Consider the following 17256-nt stretch of genomic DNA (forward strand, 5'->3'; position numbering starts at 1 on the left):
CCCAGCTACTTGGGAAGCTGAGGCAGGAGGACTGCTTGAGCCCAGGAGTTCAAGGCTGTATTGCTCTATGATTGCATCTGTGAATAGCCACTCCACTCCAGCCTGGACAACATAGAAAGACCCCATTTCTAAAAAGAGAAAAATTAAACTAAAAGCAAACAACACACATTAGCCTTAACAACAAAGAGCTAATCTTAGGTAAAGAACTCTTGCAATTCAGAAAGAAAAAGATCCTAGTAGAAATGTGGGCAAGAGATAGCAATAAACCCATCATACAATAATAATAAATAGTCAATAAGTTAATCCGAATGATGTTACCTTCTTTTGTCATTTTAGAAATACAAATAAAAATGATGATGAATGCTTTTGCTTACTAAATTAGCAAAAACTGGGAAAAGATGATGATATTCAGGGTCAGATAAAGGGAAAAGGGTACCCTTCCATTGCAGTTTGGAAAGTAAATTGGCACTGACTTTTTAATGGGATAATTTTGCAATATGGGTCAAAAGTCCTCAGTCGTGTCCATATTTTGGGCTGCAATTCCAATTCTAGGAATTTATTCTAAGGAAGTAACTAAAAATATGTGAAACTATTTAGCCACAAGGATTACAATCCAAGTTCTGTTTATAGTGGCAAAAATTTGGAAACAACCTAAATATCCAGTACTAGAAAATTGCTTAAACAAATGACATAGCCACACTATGCACCCTCTAAAGGTATGTGTTGTAGAGGCTTATTTTATGTATTTGTGTATGTCTGTGTATTAGGGATTTAATTAACCAGATAATTAAGGCAATAAATATTTTCATTTTCTTCTAAATAGAAAAGCTATACACATTGTGTTAAAAAAATTCTGACAATAAGTATATAAGGTAGAAAGATTAAGCCAGTGATTTCATCCCCCTGAAATAGCAACAGTTAAGTCTAACCCTCTAGATTTTTTTTCCTTGTGTGTACTTATTGTCATTATTTCGGACAAGAATGGTGTGATGTCATGTATTGTTTTATAATATTTTCTTAGCTAATTATATTATGGGCTTATTTCCCAGTAAGTTACATACAGCACTATCTCATTTAAAAAGTGTCTGCGTTGTATTTCATTGTATGAATGTATCATGAATCCTGAAAATTTGGGGATTAACTTCCCAGCAACTGTCTATTGTGTCAAAAGGCCTTTTTTTTGTTTTAAGGCATTTGATGCATACTACCACGTCGCTTTCCATAAATGTTGAGCAACCATGTGGTTGATTATTGGTTTATCAGACTCATTCCCAAGACATTATAATTTTTTGTGTAGATGGATTGTAGTTCTAATAATATAGAATATAAAACTCTATTCATTATGTTATATCTGTGTGGAAAAAGAAGTGTTATGTTTCCTGTCTTTGAGCTCCATGGTCCAGGAACAATCTTTCTTGATATAGCTGTATGGGCACCACCACTTTCCCCATTTTCTCATTCTAACCACTACTTCCCTCCAACAGTGCACACACGTACCCGATTTTTTAATTTCCTGAGGTCATTGCATATAGGGTTCTATGTGCATGGATCCCTTGCATATAGGGATCTGGGGAGATGTAATTTCTTCTTGATGATGCTTTGTTCTGAAGTTGGAAGCTTAAAAAATGTTCTATGACTTTTTGACAAAGGCAGTGGGCTCTATTGTCATTTCTATAATTCTTACTATTGTATTTCCTAAAACCTAGGGAAATACACACTTGTTTCCTAAGTGCCTGGAGTTGAGCTATGAAGCAGATCTTATTGTTCCGTTTTAGCTCCCCAACTCCACAGTATAGAACCGCATCTTCCTGACGTCGCCCCTGTAGACTAGAGTCGTGTGACTGGCTTGCCCTGGGAACACCTTGGTTTACTGTCTGGTCTTTCTTCTTTCACATTCCCAGCAAGTACTGAAGGTCTGGATGCTTGACATGAACTGGGAACCTTTGTTGGCCTGGCCTGATGAAACGTTGGCAGGCTGAACAGCCTCATAGGGTGGAAGGGGTTTGTTCTATCTTTGATGAGCCTGGAGGTCTAACAGGAGTCGGGGGCCATGGGCCTTTTTGTCTTCATGTGGGAAGATCTTGCCTAGAGCAACAGTGTGGCTCTCTCAGACAGTGTAGAGGACTCTCTAGCTGAAGTACTGAGACCTGGGCTGCATCTGTGAGCTGGAATGTTTCTGAGCTTCTTCAGCCACAGTTGGCCCCTTTGGATGCTGCAGAAAAAGTGTGTTCTGTGTGTGTTTAGTGGATGGTGCCCTGCTTTATAAAGACCTCCTGCCTTTTGGTCTGTGGACAATGCTAGCTTTTTTTTTTTTCAAAGCAGTCAAAAGCAGTTAAAGCTAACAATTCAAGCCCATCCTTTATGTACAGATGGCATAAATGGTAAATGGACCCCACTGTTGGGCACTTATTGCTTTTCTGTTTCCTTTTTTGTTACATGCTCAAAAAACATATTATTGTTACAGTGTGAACATCTACTGTGTCCTGAGCATCTTACTACTTGTTTTACATGTGTTTTTCAGTGAATTGCTTTTGTTCCAAACAACCAGTTAATGTACAATGAAAATTTATACAAAATGTCTTCTATTTAGCACATAATTGTTGCTTAGCAGATGTTAGTTTTCTTCCTCTTTAGGTTCTTGGTTTGCTCAACTGTAAACTGGAAGAATTGAACTCGTTCAGAGGTTGGCAAACTGTGGTCTGTGGGCTGGCCACCTGTTTTTGTTTTTTCTTTAAAATAATAACCGTATTGACATATAATTTGTGCACCATAAAAATTACCATTTAAAAATATGCAATGGAGTGGTTCTTAGTAAATTCCCAGAGTTGTGCAACTGTCATCGTTATCTAAGCCAGAACATTTTTATCACCCCAGAAGAAATCCTGTACCCATTGCCTCTCTCCTCAGTCCCTGGCAACTACTAGTCTACTTTCTATTTCTATGATTTGCTTATTCTGGACATTTCATACAACTGGAATAATAATATTGGGTCCCTCTGCCTGGCTTATTTTAATCAGCATAATGTTTTCAAGGCTCAGCCTTGTTGTAGCATGAATCAGTACTTCATTCCTTTTTATTGTCAAACAATATTCCATTGTGTAGATATATCCCATTTTATTTATTCATTCATCAGCTGATGGACATTTGTGTTGTTTCTATTTTTATTTTTTATTATGTTTTGAGATGGGGTCTCACTCTGTTGCCCAGGCTGGAGTGCAGTGGCATGATCTGGACTCACTACAACCTCCACCTCCCGGGCTCAATCGATCCTCCTACCTCAGCCTCCTGAGTAGCTGGGGCCACAGGTGTGCAACATCGCACTTGGCTAAATTTTTGTACTTTTGGTAGAGATGGGGTTTTGCCATGTTGCCCAAGTTGTTCTTGAACTCCTGAGCTCAAGTAATATGCCCACCTCAGCCTCCCAAAGGATTATAGGTGTGAGCCACCATGCCCGGCCTGTTTCCATTTTTTTGGCTGTTATAAATAGTACTATTGTGAACATTTACATACATTTTTTTTGTAGGTATCTATTTTCAATTCTCTTGGCGTATACCTAGGAGTAGAATTGCTAGGTCATATGGTAACTATATGTTTATGCTTTTGAGGAACTGACAGACTGTTTCCCAAGGTAGCTGAACCATTTTACATTCCCACCAGCAATGTATGAAGGTTCCAATTTCTCCACATCCTTGTCAACACTTGTTATTTTCCATCTTTCTTATTAGTATCTTTTCTAGTGGATGTGAAGTGGTATCTCATTATGGTTTTGATTTGCATTTCCCTAATGACTAATGATGTCAAGCATCTTTTCATGTACTTTTTGGCCATTTCTATATCTTTGGAGAAATGTCTATTCAGATCCTTTTCCCATTTCTTAATTCAGTTACTTACCTTTTCATTATTGAGTTACAAGAGCTCTTTATGTATTCTAGATACAAGACTCTTTCTTTCTTTTTTTTTATTTGAGACAGAGTCTCACTCACTCTGTCACCCAGGCTGGAGTGCAGTGGCACCATCTTGGCTCACTGCAGCCTCTGCCTCCTGGGTTAAAGTGATTCTTCTGCCTCAGCCTCTGGAATTGCTGGGATTATAAGCGCGTGCCACCAAGGCCGGCTAATTTTTGTATTTTTATAGTAGAGATGGGGTTTCACCATGTTGGCCAGGCTGGTCTGAAACTCCTGACCTCAGTAATCTGCCTGCCTTAGCCTCCCACAGTGCTGGGATTACAGGCGTGAGCCACTGGGCATTAGATACAAGACTCATCAGATATATGATTCACAAATATTTTCTCCCATCCTATGGGTTGTCTTTTTACTTTCTCGATAATTTCCTTTGAAGCACAAAAGCTTCGTTTTTTTTCTTTTTCTTTTTCTTTTTTTTTTTTGTTTTTGTTTTTGAGAGAGAGTCTCACTCTGTCACCTAGGCTAGAGTGTGGTGGCACTATCTTGGCTCACTGCAACCTCAGCCTCTTGGGCTCAAGCGATCCTCCCACCCCAGCCTCTTGAGTAGCTGGGACTACAGGTGCATGCCACTGTGTGGGGCTAATTTTTGTGTTTTTTGTAGAGACAATATTTTGCCTTGTTGCCCAGGCTGGTCTTGAACTCCTGAGCTCAAGCAATCTGCCTGTCTTGGCCTCCCGAAGTGCTGGGATTACAGGCGTGAGCCACTGCGCCTGGCCAAAAAGCTTTAGTTTTGAAGTTCAATTTATCTTTTTTTCTCTTTTATTTGTTATAACTTCATTCCTTTTCATGCGTATATTCGGTTGTCTGAGGACTACTTGTTGAGAAGACTATTTTTCCATCTTGAATTGTCTTGGTCCTCTTCTCAGAAATCAGCTTATTTCTGGATTCTCAATTCGATTCCATTAATCTATATGTCTAGTCCTATGCCAGTGCCACACTCTCCTGATCACTGTAACCTTGTAGGAAGTTGAAATCTTATTTTTTCTTTTTAATTGGACAGTGAGATGAGTGTTGTTCTGCACTCATGTATGGGGTTGGTGCTGGCTCTACTCACCAAGGCAGAGTATCTAGTAGGGGGAATGCACAGGAACCTGTACCCTGTGCTGTGGTCCTAGGTTTTGGGACAATGTCAGTACCCTTGGCATGATATTTGTAAGGAAAGGGAAAGGTTGGGAGAGAACGGTACCAACTGGGGGTAGGAAACTTTTTAGAACCATCAAATGAGCCTTGTATATCTCTAAGAGCTCTCAGTCTCTGATAGGCTAATACTTCTTTGAATCTACAAGCAGGAAAGGGAATTCCTTTTCAAATTAGAAACTCTGGGTCGCAGGGAGCCTTGAAGTTGTAGAGGAGAAATGCTGCTGCCTGTCTGAGTAGAGCGATGGGCTTGTGCTGGTCCACCCTGCCCCTCCCCCACTGGCGTATCCTCTGTGGGCATTAAAGTTCTCAGCACATCAAGATCTGGGAGGGTAGAAGCTGGAGCCCCAGTGAGCAGCAGCCAGTAGCCAGCTTCCCAAGGGGACCTTACTTTTGCCTTCCCGTGGGAGGTCCAGGTAGCATATAATTTGCAGTGAGTAAACAATCTCAGTTATGCAGTTATGAAATTTAATGTTTAATTTTGTCAATGATGGCAAGAGCAGGGTCTGACCCATTCCTGTGCAGGAAGGACTTGTCTAGGAAGTGACTGGTCTAATCTCTTGCATGTGTTGGGAACCTCTACTATCATCTTTTCAATGGGAGAACTGGTCCCCATGCCCCCATCACCCGTCAGGTGCAAGGACATGTGATAAGATGAGGGTGGATGGAGCACGCTTTGTGCTCAGAACACTGTCTCCATTGTGTTCTCTGGGGACTCTCCTATCCCACTCTCTGCTCTGTCCTGCTCTTCAATGGCTATTTTCTAGCTGAATGGCCACTGTGAGTCTTCTCTCAGATTGGCTAGCATCATTTGCTTTGGAGTAAGTATGCAAGGTTTGGGTGCTCCCAGCTGGGCATCTGAGCTCCCCATAGCCCTTGGTGATTCTGTCCCTACAATTTGTCTATTGTGGAAATGAAAGGAGTGAGCTCTGGGCGGTATCTGCAGCTGCTCTTCTGCAATGCAGTGTACTTGGGAGGGAGGGAAAGATGGAAGCCTCGTGCTCTGGCTTTCCTGCTGTCTGTGGGAGAGGAGAGGCTCAGTAATGGGAGGCTTCAGTCACTCTCTCTGCTATTCTTTTTTTTTTTTTTTTTTTTTTGTGACAGCGTCTCACTCTGTTGCCCAGGCTGGAGTGCAGTGGCGCGATCTCGGCTCACTGCAAGCTCCATCTCCTGGGTTCACGCCATTCTCCTGTCTCAGCCTCCTGAGTAGCTGGGACTACAGGTGCCCACCACCACGCCTGGCTAATTTTTTGTATTTTTAAAAGAGATGGGTTTCACTGTGTTAGCCAGAATGGTCTCGATCTGCTGACCTTGAGATCCGCCCGCCTCAGCCTCCCAAAGTGCTGGAATTACAGGCTCTGCTATTCTTTTTTAGATAATAATCATTGTCATCAACAATACCACTTTCTTAACCTATACACAAGGTTCCAGGCTGTTTTATATTTGCCTGACACATGTTAAGTTATTCAGTCCTCACTATAAGCACTATTGCATTCCCATTTTGTTGATGCGGAAATTGAACCACAGAGAAGCTGCGTAGCTTGCCCAGGGTCTCACAGTGTGCAAGTGGCAGAGTCAAACCCAAGTACCCAGGATTCAAACCCAAGTACCCTGGCTCCAGAATTCCTGATTCTAATCATGATTCCACACTGCCCCTGTAAGAGACATTGCCATCTCTTAAAGTGATGTTGCCAAACTGGGGCATATCCAGGAGGGTGACTCAGGTGAGTAAAGTTGGGAAATGATGTGAGGAATATCCAGTGGAGCTGGAGATAACAACCAAAGGATGGATAAAAAGATGACCAGGCCGGGCACAATAGCTCACGCCTGTAATCCCAGTAGTCTGGGAGGCCAAGGTGGGTGAATCACCTGAAGTCAGGAGATCAAGAGCAGCCTGGCCAACATGGCAAAACCCCATCTCTACTAAAAACACACAAAAAATTAGCCAGGTGTGGTGGCGCGTGCCTGTAGTCCCAGTTACTTGGGAGGCTGAGGCAGGAAAATCACTTGAACCCAGGAGGTGGAGGTTGCAGTGAGCCGAGATGGTGCCAGTGCACTCCAGCCTGGGTGACAGAGCAAGACTCCACCTCAAAAATAATAATAATAATAATAATAATAATAATAATAGTAAAAAGATGACCAAAGGGATACCTGAGAGCCAGATTCAAACCTTTGTCTGTGAATGATAATAGTGTTTTATGTGTGGTCCCACAGCGCTGACCCAGGATCACCAAGTACAGTATATAAAAGTAGGATTCTGACTCAAAATAGGGAAGAACTTTTGACAATTAGCGTAGCTCACAGACAGAATGTCTGACTCAAAGAGGACTTAACTTCCCATCCCAGAAAGTGGGCAAGCAGAGACCAAGTGGACATCCATCAGCCGTGCCATGGGGGTGGGAGGGAGTGTTCCTACATTGGGAAGGGGGCTCAGTTGATCTCTGAGGAGGAAAATGCCACATTTTAGGATTTTATGAGACAAGAGCTAATGTCCAATCAGGTGGCTGGGCACACAGTAGGCCCACAACAGACATTTACTCAGGAAACTTTCAGGCAGAGCCATTAAGACACACATTTAGGGCTTTTGCCACTGCGCTGTGAGTGCACGTAACATGTTGGGAGGTGACCCGGCAGGTCAGTCAACTAAACTCTTCTGCAAAATTGAAGGGATCAAAATTTTTTTCCATGTCAAAATAGGAAAGAATAATAGGAACTCAGGTGGGAGGTGTGAAGACAGGAAAGTTTTATTAAAAGTGAAATCAGATAGGAGATGCAAGGAAAGGCTCCACTCCTGCAGGCTACCTTTGTGCTCCCCACCAGCCAGCTTTCTCACAGTTCTCATCGGAGTAAAAGCTCCTATTTATGAGGGACTTTCTTATTAGGTATTTTTTTTAAACATAAAAATGTATTTGATACTTACCCCCCAAGATAGAAATAAAATTAAGGGAACAAGAGGTATCATATTTGCTGTTTACAAAACCCGGATCATTCTAGGCACCACACAGAGGAACAGGAGTGAAGACGGTGAAGTTCCTTGGGTCCCTGGCACCCTAACACTCGGGTGTTCCAAATGTCTTTATATGTCCATTGTGGGGGATGCTGTTCAAACTTTTTGGAAAATACAAAAAATATTCTTCACCATATAATTGGAATGGTGGTCTTAACACTGACAATTAGGTACTAGTTTATAAATCTCCACCCTACTCTTCAGGAGCAAAAGTTCATCTTACAGAAGGATTATAGAATTACGGACCTTCTGGATTAAAGGGGACCTCAGAGACATCTGGTTTATCTTCTCCTTCCTCTCCCTACCCCACTCCAATCCAGGGCTCAGGTTCCACTTACAGTCTCTCCCCAAGTAGTCTTCCACTTTCTGCTCGATTGCTCTCAGAGACAGGAAGCTTATTTCCACGATGACAAAATCCATAATGCATTTTGGGACTATTTTGTTGGAAAGTCCTCTTTACCTTGACTTGAGAGCTGTATTCCTGTAACTTCCAACAGATGACTTCAGTTCTAGCTGTGGGAATTACAGAATCCACAGAAAGATGGATTGAAGATGGACACCATTATATCCTTGTGAAATCTTCTCTTTCAGCCAACAATTTATTTCCCTTGGCAGAAATCCTTAGTTCTAGCACTCATTCCCATATCATAGGGATTTATATGTCTTTCCTCTTGGCCTTCTTCTTCTGAGTCGAATTTGCCAAGGCCCTTCTTATAGGGCCTTCCTTATAGCATCCTTCCTCACACTGGACACAAGATTTCAGATGTGGTCATGAGCAGGCTGGGGAAGAACAAGGCTGTCTCTTGTTCTAAACACACCACTCCTAACTCATGCCATGTTGGCAGCCATGTCACACCATCAACTCATAAAAAATGCAGTTGACAAAGACTCCCATATTTAGGAGGATTTGAAATTGAAGGATTAGCTTCCTTTCCTGAATCTCCTCTTAAATTCTGGCAGATGAGGTAAATATTCTTAAAGGAAAAATTATTCATTCCCCAATAGGCAATCCTCCCTAGACGTGGCATAGAGTGGGAGACAATGTCTACAGCCAACAAGAATAGAAGTGCTTTCAGGCTATGGCCTAGACTAAGCTTGTCCATCTCAAGGCCCACAGGCCACATGCAGCCCAGGATGGCTTTGAATGAGGCCCAACACAAATTCATAAACCTTCTTAAAACATTATGAGATTTTTTTAAAGCTCATCAGCTATTGTTAGTGTTAGTGTGTTTTATATGTAGCCCAAGACAGTTCTTCTTCTTCCATTGTGGTCCAGGGAAGCCAAAAGATTGGACACCCCTGGCCTAGATCATCTGCAAAAGGGCAGGGGAAAAGGATAAAATCAGCATGTGCTGAGTGCATATCCTATATCTACACTGTTTTAGATGCTTGATATATCTCGTTTTGTCTTCTTAATAATCTTCAAGGTGGTACCATGAACCCTATTTCATAGATAGGCTCAGAGAAGTTAAGTGACTTTGCTGAAGTCACACAGCTAGCAGTGGAGATGGTATTTACACTCAGGTCTTTTTGTCTCCAAAACCATGTTTTCCCTTCTATTCCTGTTGCTTCTCAGTCAAACCTGACTAAAGATGAGGAGAAGATTTGTGTGATAATGTGTTCCAAACTGAGGAAAGGACAGCTCATGCTAGACAGACCAAAAGAATTACACCATCCCTTCCTTCTTTCCCCCTTACCCCCTTCTCACTGCAGTCAAACTCTTGTCCATGTGTGAAATCACCCAGAAGATTTAATACTGCAATCACTAGATTCATGCATTAAAATACCATGTCATTAAAACATTGGGAATATAAAAGCTTTGGAAAGAAATAGGGTCACAAGGCCCCTTGTTCCCAAATTCTCACCTAGAAAAGTACTTGTTTCTTGGGTATTTCATGATAAATGCCAGAAAGTGGGTGGGATGCTCCTTTGACACAGTGGCTCTTGAAGTGTGGTCCCTGGACCCAGCAGCAAGAGCATCACCAGAGAACCTGTTAGAAATGCAAAAGCTCCAGATGACTCCAGACCCAATGAATGCAGAAGCTCTGTGGGTGAGGCCCAGCAACGTTTTCGTGAGCTCTCCAGGTGACTCTCATCCATACCCAACAAACAATCTTCTCCAGCAGCTTCTGATGGAGAGAGATGTTCTTGGGGATGGGGACATAAGTGGCCATCTCAGGTGATCAGTCTTCCAGCCAGAGCCCATGGCACCCATGGAAAACCACAACTGCTCAGACATCCTGTAGGGAATGCAGCCAAAAGGAAAACAGAGCAGCTGAAAATACTGCTCTGACATGAAGCCATCAATAGGACCAACAGCAAGATGTTTAAATTTCACTGTGGATTAGCTTAATCCAAAAACCCTGCTAACCGATTTGGAGTAATGGGCAGATTAAAAAGAAAAAACAGTCTCATACTTTCACTGCCAAAAGAGAGTTAGAAAAATACTCACATTCCTTTTACTTGTAGTTGAATCTTTTCCCACTAGGAAATGTTCATATACATGAGAGCGGTCCTTTCATGACATGTTTTGTAGTTGCTACAAGGCATGCTGAATCAAGCCTGTCCCATTGCATATGGTTCGTGATTTCTATTTTGTGAAAGAAGCACAAAGAGATAGACGGGAGAAATGAAGCCACAGGGTGAGAAGGCGCCATGCCTTCCATGGGATCCCAGTTGTCCTTGAAGTTCCGAGGCAATTCAGGATGGATTCCTTAGCAAATACATAGCTTGACAAAGCATTACAAAAGGAGAGGAGGGGTTGTCACCAGAAGGAAATTATTTCAAGCATAGCGAACTGAGAGCCTGATACCTAGACTGCAGAAAAGTAGGATGGGGCAAAGTGAAAAAATACAGCAAGGCCTTGTAGTTCATTATACTGCTTTTTCCCCCAACCTCGAGCATGTTTCAGCGAACAGTAGTTCTGCCCAATGCTCCTTGTGTAAAAGTTAGGGGAGGGTCCCTGCATTTGTCCATTCTTGCAAAGAAATACCAGAGACTGGGTACTTTATAAAGAAAAGAGGTTTAATTGGCTCATGGTTCTGCAGGCTGTACAGGAAGCATGATGCTGGCATCTGCTCCGCTTCTGGAAAGGCCTCAGGAAACTTACAATCATGGCGTAAGGGGAAGGGGAAGCAGGCAAATCACATGGCCAGAGCAGGAGCAGGAGAGAGGGAGGGGAGGTGCCACACACTTTTAAACGACCAGATCTCATGAGAACTCACTATCAAGAAAACCAAGGGGGTGGTGCTAAACATTCATGAGAAACCCAGCCCTATGATCCAGTCACCTCCCTGCAAGCCCCAGTTCCAACATTGGGGATTACATTTCATCATGAGATTTGGGAACATGCATCCAAACTATATCAGTCCCTAGTTTAATAAGTTTAGGAATTGCTGCAAATGGTATCTTTCTCTTAGGGATAAATCATTAATTGATGTAAAACTAGAAGAAGTTCTGCAGTAAAGAAATCTTTTAACTTTGTTTAACCCAATATTTCGAAAGTTATTTGACCAGAGGATACTTTTATCCCTCATTATGTCTATTCACACCTCACAGAACACAAGCTGCATTCATTCATCAGTGTATCAAAGTGGAGAGAACAGTAGCCTCACGTTTCTGGAGAAAAGAGAAGAAAGTGGGCACCTGCAGAGAGGCTGGTTTCCTCTCTGGTTGCCTAGAAAAGCAGGGGTGATTGGTAGGAGAGTGAAAGAAGAAGCAACAAAGAAGCAACTCTGGGAGATGAGGCCTCACACCTGCCATAGAAACCCCCAGAGAACATCCCAGGGGAAGCAGGGCAGCCCACAGCAGGTGGAGGCCCAAATGCTACTCCAGAAAAGGCCTCTCATTGAAATGGGAGCAAAAGACTCTCTTCCAGCTGCCTCCCTGGTGGGCATATTTACATGACCCCAAAGAGTTCTATTTTCCAGAAAATTACAAGGCCCAAATATACTCAGTCAGTTCCCTCAGACATCAGCGCTTGCGGCCACTTCCTGTCTCTTCCTCCTTCCTCACGGTCTGAGAACTTTCCATCTGCTGGGACAAGGTACTGGGAGCCAACTACTACTCTGTCTCTGGGCCTCAGTTTCCTCATTTGTGAAGTGTTTGGGTTAGATTGGTGACCTCTAAGGCTTTTTCTAGTCCATCAGTTCTGAAATTTTATGATTGCTTGGATATTGGGATTCCAATGTCCTGTGCTGTTATTAACTAGCTGTGACCTTTGAACAAATAACTTCTGCTCTCTGTACCTCTCTTATAAAAGATTTGCACAAAGGGTGGCTTTGAGGCCCAAGTGAGATAATGCATAGACCTTCGATGGTGACTGAGAAGCCATCACGAAAGTGGAAGGTGGTATTTTTTGCGTTGGACACGGCACCTGCAGGTGATAGTTGTCTATACGCGTTGTTCATCTGTCGGCCCCATTTCTTTCTGTGCTTTCTTCCCCTTTGCTCCCTAACTTTGCTTTACCCCCAGGAGCTGACGTTTTTCTGCTCATCGGTTGCTCCCCTGCCTTGTTGGGAGTACTAGCCTTTCGCATCCTTCCAGGTGTTCAGAATTTGGGCTAATGTTGAAGATTAGCAGGATTAAAATAATTCAGGCCTGTCTTTATTTGGATGGAGGTTGGCCTGAAATATACCACTAGGCTGTTTATGTAAAGGGCTTCTTGCCAAAAATATTAAAGTGTATGAGTCAGAGATGAAACTTATCTAGGAACACACTGCCTTAAAGGACCTTTGGGACCCCTAGTTACATTCTTTTTTTTTGAGATGGAATCTCAGTTTATTGCCCAGGCTTGAGTGCAGTGGTGTAATCTCGGCTCACTGGAAGCTCCACCTCCTGGTTTCAAACAATTCTCCTACCTCAGCCTCCTGAGTAGCTGGGATTACAGGCATCTGCCACCATGCCTGCTAATTTTTGTATTTTTAGTAGAGACGGGGTTTCACCATGTTGGCCAGGCTGGTCTTGAACTACTGACCTCCAGTGATCTGCCTGCCTCGGCCTCCCAAAGTGCTGGGATTACAGGCATGAGCCACCGCACCCAGCCCCCCCGGCACCCCCCCCGCCCCCCGTTACATTCTATGATATAGTTACAATATAAGCAGAAGGTAACCTCACTTAGGTTGATGAGTAAACACGTTTTGTCCCTTAAGGAAGAGCCATCTGTTGACACTTCAGCTTTCCTAGGATGCTTCAGAGTGGGACAGGAGCAGATTTCACTGTCTATATCTGTACCTTTTGGGCAAGAACAACCCTGAGTTTTGCGAACTGCACAGGGAGATATTTGAAATGGCCAGTTGCCTCATGGATCCTCTTGGCCTGGGCTTTTCTCAGAGATTAAGTCTGAAAGTTGACCAACTTGAGGCTCTTAGGGAAAAAGGAAGGGTATTACTTATTAATTTAAAAGGATAAATCTGCAAGGGAGGAAGCTAAGCCAGGCAGAGTTTACGTCTTGATCATTTATATAGAAACCATCAATTCAAAGAATTTACACCCTGATTGCTTTTCTGCAAGAAATGTTTCTCTCCTCTGCTGGCAATAGAACTATTTCTTTTTTTTTTTTTTTTTGAGACGGAGTCTCGCTCTGTCGCCCAGGCTGGAGTGTAGTGGCCGGATCTCAGCTCACTGCAAGCTCCGCCTCCTGGGTTTACGCCATTCTCCTGCCTCAGCCTCCCGAGTAGCTGGGACTACAGGCGCCCGCCACCTCGCCCGGCTAGTTTTTTGTATTTTTTAGTAGAGACGGGGTTTCACTGTGTTAGCCAGGATGGTTTCGATCTCCTGACCTCGTGATCCGCCTGTCTCGGCCTCCCAAAGTGCTGGGATTACAGGCTTGAGCCACCGCGCCCGGCCTAATAGAACTATTTCTATGTGAAAACAAACATCTTCTTCTTCCACCCAAACCTTTTCAAACGTTTTGCTGACTTTAGACTGCCCCTTCCCCTCAGGCTGCTTAGAATAGGATGTTCTTTTGTTCTCGTCAGATAATCTGGCTCTGGCATTTTTGAGTGTACAGATAGTTTGCTAAAATATAACACAATGATAATAAAAATAAATAGCTGAAAGTTAACTGGGCACTTACCCTGTGAGCTAAGTGCTTTATTTACATTATCAAATTTAATTCTCTTAACAACTAAGATAGGTATTATTGTCATGATTATCTTCCCTTTTTAAAAAGATAGACAGGCCGAGGCTTAGTGTGATTTAAAAGCTTTTCAAGGCTGCAGAAGGAGTTAAGTGGCAGAGCTGGGAAGTGCTGGAAGGCTGGCTGCAGACTGTCTCCATGTAACTTCTTTTTCTGCAAGAAGTCACCTTGAAAACTCCCTAGACAACTTAGAAACAACCTCTCATTGTGGAATCATGGGCTGATTCACTCGAGGCTCCTTCAGCTAAGAGCTTGTGCTCGGCCACTTCCCTCAGCTCCTGGATCTGAGACCTTGCTGGGGTCTTCTGTGCCGCCTTTTGCCCATGGCTGTCCCCACCCCTGTGGCACACCTGGGGCAGGCGTGCCCATTATTGTGTACCCCAGCCCTCACAAGCACGTGGCAACAATTCCTCATTCGATTTCAGTTTTATAGGACTTGGAAGGAGCTCCCAGACTGGGATTTTGTAATCTGGGCTCTCTTCTTTGGAGCCTGGACTGAGAAAAATGCTGAGGGCTCTGGGGAGAAAGGAGCTGTGTTTGGGCCTCTGGGCCAGCTGGGGGCTGGGAGACAGTGTTCATGTGCCCACTGGGATACAATGGGCATACTCAGTAAGAATGTGGCCCTTGGGACCCTCTGAGCCCAGAGGTCAGATTATATCCCCAGAAACAAAGCTTTGGGCTTAGCCTCTTATTCATGAATTTGCTTCTGTCCCCAGTAGCCTTGGCTGGGACTCTGTGCATGCTTGAGAGGAGGTGGCTTTCGAACCAGCCCGTTCTCTGCAGTCTGCTTGACTGCAGTGCCCAGCTCCCGCAGCGCAGCACTGGGCCAGAGACACAGCCTTGGGCGATGGACTTGAGGGCACAGTCCTCATGGAGACAGAGGCCTGCCTTGGCCATGGGAGTCAAGGTCCCTGGGAGTGAGTCAGCGTAGCCATTCAGCTCCTGGGACAGGTTTCCCCAGAGGTGATTACAGGCCAAGGAGGAGAAAGCAGCCTGCCAGGCTCCATTAAATTGCTGCCACTGGCGAGGAAGTATCTCTAGGAAATATCCCCTGTAGGGTGGATGGAGTCTGAAGGGATCAACTCCACATTTCCAGCAGCATTTCCCACCCAAGTCTGTCGAGGTTACTAGATCTGGCCTTTGAAAAGGCTGGCTTGCCAGGCATTTCTGGCACAGCTGAGAACAATCCTTACCACTGCCACTCCATATCCAGCCTTCACTGAGTGCCAAACAATGGACTTCCTTACCTTCAGGTTTGACATTGTTATCCCCATTTTATAGATGGGCCTCAAAGAGCTGAGTGATGTATCCAGTTCATAACTGGCTGTACCAGGATTCAAATTCAGGTCTCTCTGGATTTGTTTCCTTTCCACCATTAAGGCTCCTCAGAAAGTAGCATTGACCTGACCCGAAGATATTGCTGTTGGATGAACATTTGGGGTAGCAACCATGACCATGAAAAGAAGTGGGCGTGGGACATAGTACTGGGGTAAAGGCATTGATCAGAAGACCCGAGCAACGTCTCAGATGCAGGAGCTGTGGGAAATGCCTCATTTATACAACATGCACCTTCGTGGTAGGAATAAGGGTCCCCCTATCTTGTCTTATGCTTGATTTCTGTTGATAGGTCCATGGTGAAACAACTCATCTTGGGGGAAATGACAGTGTTTGGTGCCCACACAAGAGCAGAAGCCTTTCTATAGCTTTTCTGCCTTTGTGATAACTTTTGGATTTCACCCAGGCTGTCAGATCTCTTCTCTCACTGCTCCCTTCCATCCCTTACCACTCAATTTGTATGCTATTACTGTCTAGCCTTGATTCCAATATGTCCTTGATTTCGAGAGGCACATTTTCTTCACACTTTAATATCTTTGCAATTGGCACACATCTTATAATTGAGATCTACATTTAATGTAGTGGGGCTGTTTAAATTGACATTGCATTTTTATAATTGATGGAGACCAAGAATTGAGGAAATATGATAATGGATGCCTTTATTCAACCCATCAATCACCTACAATGAATGTCAGGCATTATGTTAGATTCTGGGAATGTAGAAATAACTAGCATGCAGTCCCTGAGGTCACAATCTTGAGAGGGGGGAATGGACTGGATAAATCAACAGCTAGAGCTCACAGTGATAAGGGCTCTGATTTGGGGGGCCCCAGGCTGTGTGGGAGGATCAGAGGAAGGAGGCAGGGGAGGCTGGGACTGCTTTGAGGAGGTATATCACAAAGGAGGAGGGGAATACGAGGGATTAGGAGTAGGTGGGAGATGGGTTGGGGAAGAGCATTCCAGACAAATGGAATGGTTGGAGCAAACAAAGACTCAGAATCAGGAGAAACTAGAATGTGTTTAGGAGCATCAAAGGGTTCTGTGGCCAGCGTGGAGGGTGTGTGCTGGGACATGGGCATGAAATGAGGCTGCGGGAATAGATGGAGGCAGATCACGGAGGACCTTGAGTGCATGCCAATGAATTTCATCTCTATCCTAGATCCCAGCACGAATCACTGAAGGATTCTAAGCAGGGAAGTAGGCCTCACTGTGTGTTTAGGAACTCCAGATTGAAAGCAGGATAGTGGGGTGGGGCGGGAGGTGGTGGGTAGGGCGACAGCTACTGGAAGAGAAAGAAGAGCTACCCTGAAGGATGCAAAAAGCCTTATTCCATATTTGCTATTCCCAGGCAGGCAGACCTGACCTTGGAGGCTTGAGGAAGATCACACAGTGGTGCAGTGGGGCATCTAGAAATAAACCTGCAGGTTTTACCCCCTTGCCTTAACCTCATCATGTGTGCCCTCATCTCAAGAGAGCCACAAGATCAATAGGCAAGCTGATCTATGAATGGATGCTGGGAAAAGCTAGACAAAGAAGAAAAGCTTACCGCTGGTCTCTGCTTGTTAAAGAAATGTCATATCAATCTGCAATGATGACATTCCAACTTTTACTTGCCAAGTTAGTTAGGGTTAGAATTTTTGACTGGGTGCGGTGGCTCACGCCTGTAATCCCAGCAC

The 17256-nt window shown here is 44.0% G+C and overlaps 1 protein-coding gene across 7 annotated transcripts in view; it reads left to right on the top strand.

Moving 5' to 3' along the window:
• The window catches only part of SMOC1 (SPARC related modular calcium binding 1), a 151638-nt gene that overhangs the window by 76382 nt on the left and 58000 nt on the right, over positions 1-17256 (top strand). The window lies entirely within an intron of this gene.

This window comes from Chlorocebus sabaeus, chromosome 24 (assembly GCF_047675955.1).
Source record: "Chlorocebus sabaeus isolate Y175 chromosome 24, mChlSab1.0.hap1, whole genome shotgun sequence".
NCBI lineage: Eukaryota > Metazoa > Chordata > Mammalia > Primates > Cercopithecidae > Chlorocebus > Chlorocebus sabaeus.